The 6,680-nt window shown below is 37.6% G+C and overlaps 1 pseudogene; it reads right to left on the bottom strand.

Annotated features, from left to right (window-relative positions):
- Positions 1-1,567: 1,567 nt before the first annotated feature.
- LOC124245940 (E3 ubiquitin-protein ligase Hakai-like) lies at positions 1,568-2,853 on the bottom strand (annotated as a pseudogene).
- Positions 2,854-6,680: the final 3,827 nt, after the last annotated feature.

Here is a 6,680-nt window from a genome sequence, read left to right as displayed (position 1 = left end):
ATGTTAATCCATTACATACACATTAATTGTATCTATCCATAGGAAAAATAAAATTTCTCATCTTTTTTCTTTTTTTTACAAACTAGAAGTTACATCTTGGAGCTAAATTCCCATAGAGAGGGAGACACGGCACCACCTTTCTTGGTGTTCACTTTTCAAAGAGATGGCTCCTTGGTCCCCAGCAATGACATTCCTGGGATACAAAACTGAAAGAGGCTTATTTAGCTTTGAAAAAGATTTATATACATTTCAAAAAGGCAGAGCTGGCATTTATAATCTCAAGTTTTCTGAAGGAAATGTTAAAAGAAAAGACAGGAGGAAAGTTCTTTACGTTTTTGCACTAGGGAAAATTTTAAATTAATTTTTTTAGATTTTTATTTACCCTTACATGGGCAAAGAAAAGTCAAAGTCACAGTCCTAGAAGGCCTATACTACCTAATAAATTACCTGATAGGAATAACAGGCCTTAGTAACTGGATCTAGAGTATGCGGTGAACACTGGCTCTCAGGTGTTAAAAATAAGACAACAAAATGGAGTCACTTATGCTAAGCCCCATGTCACTAAACCGAGACTTAATTACAGTTTTGGTTTTCCCAGAAATGGAATCTTAAGCCAGTCGATCAGGAATCATCTGATCAGCAGTAGTTAGGTAAACCACCTGACAGACCTCTGCCATCCCCTAAAGGAAAGTAACCTTGCAATAACAATCTGTTTTTTTGCCTAGTATAATTTCCCTTGTTCCTGCTCCCTTCTGTCTATGAACTTCTTGCATTCCATACAGGTCCCCAGAGTTCCTTTCTATCTGTTAGATTTGATGTTGCCTGATTCAAATTAATTTTTGCTCAAATAAACTCTTAAAATTTTTAATATGCCTCAGTTTATCTTTTAGCATAGCAAAGGGGCAGCGCCCCATTATAACTGGAATATAAGGTCAGGATTGGAGTAGCAAGGGGGATTTGATGCTGGGTTTGACAGATTTAGGCTCCAGCTGCTTAAATACTTGTTTTGTGTAGCTTCTAGAACCTACGGCAGGGCTCAGCCTGCAGATCATTTGGGTCACAGAGCCTCAGCTATGGTAAAGAAAAAGCAATTTGGGCCTAGAAACAAGAACATTAGAAGTTAGAGGGAAATAGGTTTGTGTACAAATGCCTTACTATTTTTTACAACCGTATTGAAATTTACTCCTTTTACCCAGGTTAACAAAATATATCACAAAATCCCTAAACATTGCATTTAACAAACACACCATTTTTGAAACTGGGACACATTTTTTTTTCAGGAAATAATATTGCAAACAGTCACTTCTGAGTCAATTTACCACTAGAGGAACAAAGTTGTTATAGTATAGCTATGCTCAACTGAGCCACTTATCTACATTACACTAAAGTACTTGAAATCCTTCCTAAGATCAAGGTTTAAAACCATTTTAAGAGACAAGACTTTAGGTGTTTTATAGCCACTTCTGTAAGAGTTGCTTTTCCTTCCCCAAACAGTCAAAGCTTAATTAGAAGATTGATGATACTTACTTTTTTTTCCTCATCATATCTTCGGTTCAAAATACAATTATCATTGGTAATATGATTTATATCTTGTCTGATCTGGATGATGGAGTCCAAGAAGTGGAATTTGAGAAGGCAGACCCTAGATTCATGGAGGAAGGGATGGCCCTTTGGGTGCAGGTCACATACCATAACTCACTTCCCCCGGTTATATAAATGGAACGCTCAGAGTTCCTTGATCTTCAGTAAACTGGGGCAAAGAGTGAAAATTATAATGGTGATAAGGGTGTGTGCCCATAGGTGGGCTACCCTGTTGAGGTGGGGCAGGTCCTGGAGGAAGATATTTCATCTAAGGTGGCGTCTGAGCAATAATGTCTATGGAGAGGGCAGTGCAGTAGAAGTCACTAGTGAACCTGAAGCTTGGCTATGAATCAAGTGAGAAATAGCTGCGGCCTAGGAAGGACATGGCATTTGATGGCTTATTGGTAGTGGAGGAGGTAGTGTGGTACAGAATGTTGCTGTGGAGGCATAATATGACGAGAGTTCAATACTACTGGTTGACCCGGATTTTCAAGATGATGGTAACCAGATGTAGAGGCAGGAGGCAGTGGTTCTCAAGCACCTGAATGAGTCATTCTGAGTAGTGACAGTTATTAAATTGCTATGTTTTCTTATTGAAATACAAAAATTTCCTGACTCACTGAAGGAGGCAGACGTGAAGCCACGGACAATTAATTCTGCTGGAGGAGCACGAATATCTTCCTGTGGCTGATTATACGGCTCATGCAGCCTATGTTGCAAAGGAGGTGGTGGTATCATAATATACTCCATTGGTTCATACGATGCTTGTCTGGCGGCATTATAAAATGGTCAGAGATTTCAGTTGGCGGTCGGACGCTACGCAGAATGAACATTTTCAAATTAAGTACGAGCAACAGGGTTTTCAGCTCTCGTATGGCGGAGGTTGATATGAGCCTCTAAGTCTCTTTGAGACAAATAGGTTCTCTTGCATCCTTGAACAGCGCTACACATGAAGAGGGAACCTTGTTTATGCTTCTCAATTCGCGCCACAGAATTACCACAGGCCGAGCACGTACCTTGTCTTCCACGGGAAACAGCACAGGCATAGCAAAAAGCGTGCTTGCATGGAATCATCCGCCCGTAGATTCTAATTGGTAATTTGCATTCGTCACAGAAATGAATTGTGGTGTCATCCTTTTCACCTACAATGTTTACCTGAAAGTCCCAAAAAAGATTGCCAAAAGATCTTTGCTCATTTCTAAGCAATCCACTCCTACTAGGGTCGAACCACTCTTCCCCCTCACTAGAATCGAATCCTTCAGCGTACTCCATGATTCTGCTGGCGCAGGGCACAATGGGAGCGGAAGTCAACCTCACTGACCTAGGGAGCGCATGCGCCTTACCCTCTTGAGCCCAGGAGGTGGAAGTACAACCGGGTTGACCCAACTTTGACCTCTTCCCACCTACCGCAATTCCAGTGAGGGAGAGAAGCAGAAGGAGAAAAAGCCAGTATGTGAAATATAAGTGCTGAGATTGCTTAGGCTACTTTAAGCCTCAAGAAAAAGTAGCCTTTAATTGGAAAAAGAGATTAATCCGGAATGGGGGAGGGGGAGAGAGCACACAGGTGCAGTAGTGCCTAAAGGGATAAGCTCTGGACAGGTAAGGTGGCTTGCCTGCCCTTAAAGATTTTTTTGAACAATGCAGTGCTTTGCTTTTTTGAGGTGAAAGTGTACCCCTCATATGAAATGTTCAAATAGAGACTGAATAGCGTCTCGTCAGTGATGCTGTGGATCTAGCTTATCAAACTTTACTGCCAAAGTACCCCTAATGGTAGAGAAGAGTAAACTTTACTGTAAGTGTAAAGGTGAGGGGACAAAATTCTAAGTACCTCTGAAAGCAAGATATTTCTTTGAATAGTGTACTTTACCTTAAAATTATATGAATATAGCTTCCTGTTTCAGAATGAATGCCTGTTTTAACAAAAAATATTGCTTTTAATTACTTAATTAAATTAGTTGAATCTCTCCCTGCCCCTAAAGTCTTTGAATAATAGTGAAATCTCAGGAAGCTGTGCCAAGACATGTTCCAAATCCTATAGCATGCTGCTATATCTCCCCTCAGTGTTGGTACGCTAGTTTGTGATGTACTGCATAGAGTAGCTCCTCTACTGAGTACAAGGCATCCAGTAGGACTTGAAAATTCTTTTTTATACAGAATCCTTTATAATGGTATTTATATATGAGTATTTATCTGTGAATGAAAGTTCAAGGTTAAAAGCCCCCCCAAATTAGGGAGATGGTAAGTAACATTATAAAATGCCTTGCCATATCCCCAAAGTTCTCATTTTGCTTTTTTATTACATTCTTTTGTATGTTTGATGTTTTTATAGAGCATTGATAACTTGGAGGAGAGACCTAAGTAAAATAAAAAAGGGCAAATAATCACTGATGATCACTCAAAGATGAATTTGAAGCATATTAGAAATGATATTCGTTTATGGAAAGATAAGGCTGGATTTACAGAAATGCCATTTGTGCTCATCTTTTGGGGACTTATGTCTACTGTAAAATGAGGCACACCCTGCCCGTGATAGCTTCATTCCATACTGTCCAGAATAAGTGCTCTCATTCTCATTTACAAAGCAATTTTGCAAAGGAAGTGATGAACTACCATGACCAAATATGCCAAATATATGATTAAAAAATAATTAAAGGGTAGGTCAGAGCAGGAAATTGCTCTCATTAAGCAGATTATCCATTTCTGCTGAAACACCAAGGCACAGTCAAAGCTGACCTTTGCCAAACAAAAGACAAAGTCAGCAGGGATGTTGCACTAGGTTGAAAAGGCTACAGAGAAAAGAAAAATAAATTAAAAGCCATAAAAATTTTTTGTTTGGTGTTCTCCATTTAGATACTGGAATTGCTGAAGCATACAGCTAGGTCAGAATATTTTTGCAATAACATTCCATGACTGATGCTGGGGATTTGGAGTGATGCTGAAATAATAGGGAGTTGATAAATTTTCACGTTTACTGGCACACTTTATAAAAGAAAAATTATATAGCCACATGGGACATTTTATCAGAGAGAGTGATCGAGAGAGTGAGTGAGCAGCAGAAGTAGGGTTAAGAAGAATAAAAGACAGACCTCTTTTTGATCTTGGAAGTGGTTATGAAGCTTACAGCTGGCTGAAAGAAGAAACCAAGGGCAGAAGCTTAGAGAAAAGTTACTTCTCTTTATCTATTTCGTTATTGATGAGTTCCTGAAAAGTTGCATATAAGTAGGTACCAGTTTTCTCATCCTGACGTGTAATATCATTTCACAACTGTTTTGTCATTGTTTTGAATTTTTCATGTGTGGACAATGACTACTGATATTAAACCTTTGATTTCTTTGACTTTCTGCCGAATAGCTAATACCATGCAAACAAATACATAACTGTACAGTGGAACCTTGTGGCTCGGTGCACCATTCTTTCTGCAAAATAATCCTGCTTGAAATGAAGTGGTTTTCAAACCTCTATATTCAGAAGAGTGCAGCTGCCCTGAGTGAAGTCGGAGTCGGGGAACCCAGAATCTTGTCTTCTTAACACTTGCACAGCTTTGGCACCCCTTCCACTCCCTCTTACAGTTGTCTTTTAGGCAGCTCAGTGGAACACAGTTTGAATACTACTTCTCAGTATATATTTTCTAAGCTGGTGTATAAAATGTTTATAACGAACTGTGTCATATATCCAAAAGAATAATAGATGAGTACCCATATATCTACCACTTAGCTTAATAAATAGAGCATTATCAGTTCGTTTGAAAGCTCTGCCGCACCCGTCATTCATTATCACCCTCATGAGAGGGAAGGACTATACTGAATTGTCTTCATCATCCTCTTGCTGTTTTCAGTTTTTAAAATCACATACGTATATGTCTTTATATGAAATATTGTTTACTTTTGCATGTTTTTCACTTTGTAGGGATGGAATAATACTGTGACTTTCTTTATTCCCTTAACATTATATTTCTGAGATTCTTTCATGTTAATGCATGTTTTTTTTCATTTTCAGTACTGTATTCTGTTGTATGAATATACTATAATTTAAATATTCTCTTATTAATGAATATTTAGTTTTTTCTCAGGTTTTGCAATTATGAGTGCTGCTACGAAACATTCTTGTACATGTCTCTTGTACATGTTCAAGAATTTCTCTAGGGTATGTATATAGGGGTGGAAGTACGGGAAGTTTAGGATGCAATGAGCATATTTAACTTTTTCAAAGTGTTCATGCCAATTTATGAGCAGAGTACAAAAGTTTTTGCTGCTGCTCATCTTCACCAACACTTCTTAATAACAGACTCTTAAATTTGTTACAAATTTAGTGGTGGTAAAATTCATATCATATTTTTATTTTGTGTTTCTCTGATTACAAAGTGAGGTTGAGCAGATCTTTATGTTTTATAGGCCATTTTTAATTTCTCTTTTGTCAAAAGCTGTTCATATCGTTAGACCATTTTTCTGTTGAACAATTCATATTTTTCCATATTGATCTGTAGGAGTTCTTTATATATCCCTGGTACTAATTCTTTGCCAGTTATATGATGTTCAGTTGTCTTCTCTGAGTTTGTAAGTTGCCTTTTAATTTCTTTATGGTGTCTTGTGATAAACAGAAGTTCTCAATTTTGATATATCAGACTTATCGATCTTTTTCTTTATGATTAGTGCTTTTCTGGTATGCTTAAAATTTTTTTCCTAACTTAAGATTGTAAAGGATATTTTCCCTTACAATTTTGTTTTTTTTTAAATTTGGCCTTTCAAACGGGGTCTTCTTTAACTGATCTGCAACTGATTTTGTATGATGTAATGTAGGGATCCAATTTTACTTTTTTTCCTCCATATAAATAGTCAATTATCCCAGAACCATTTATTAAATAGCCCATGCTTTCTCTTCTGATCTTCAATGGCTAACTCTGTCATATATCAAGTTTTCATATATGCATAAGTCTGTTTCTGCATTCTCTATTTCATTCCATTTATCTGTTTTCCTGTCTCATCTTAATTATTGTGGCTTTATAAAGTTTTAAGATTTTGGAGAGGGGAGCAAGTACCCCCAACTTATTTTTCAGGATCATCTTGGCTGTTCTTGGCCATTTACTTTGTCAAGATATTTTA

This window comes from Equus quagga, chromosome 10, assembly GCF_021613505.1.
Source record: "Equus quagga isolate Etosha38 chromosome 10, UCLA_HA_Equagga_1.0, whole genome shotgun sequence".
In the NCBI taxonomy this organism is placed as follows: domain Eukaryota; kingdom Metazoa; phylum Chordata; class Mammalia; order Perissodactyla; family Equidae; genus Equus; species Equus quagga.
This window is presented reverse-complemented; position numbering and strand designations above follow the sequence as displayed.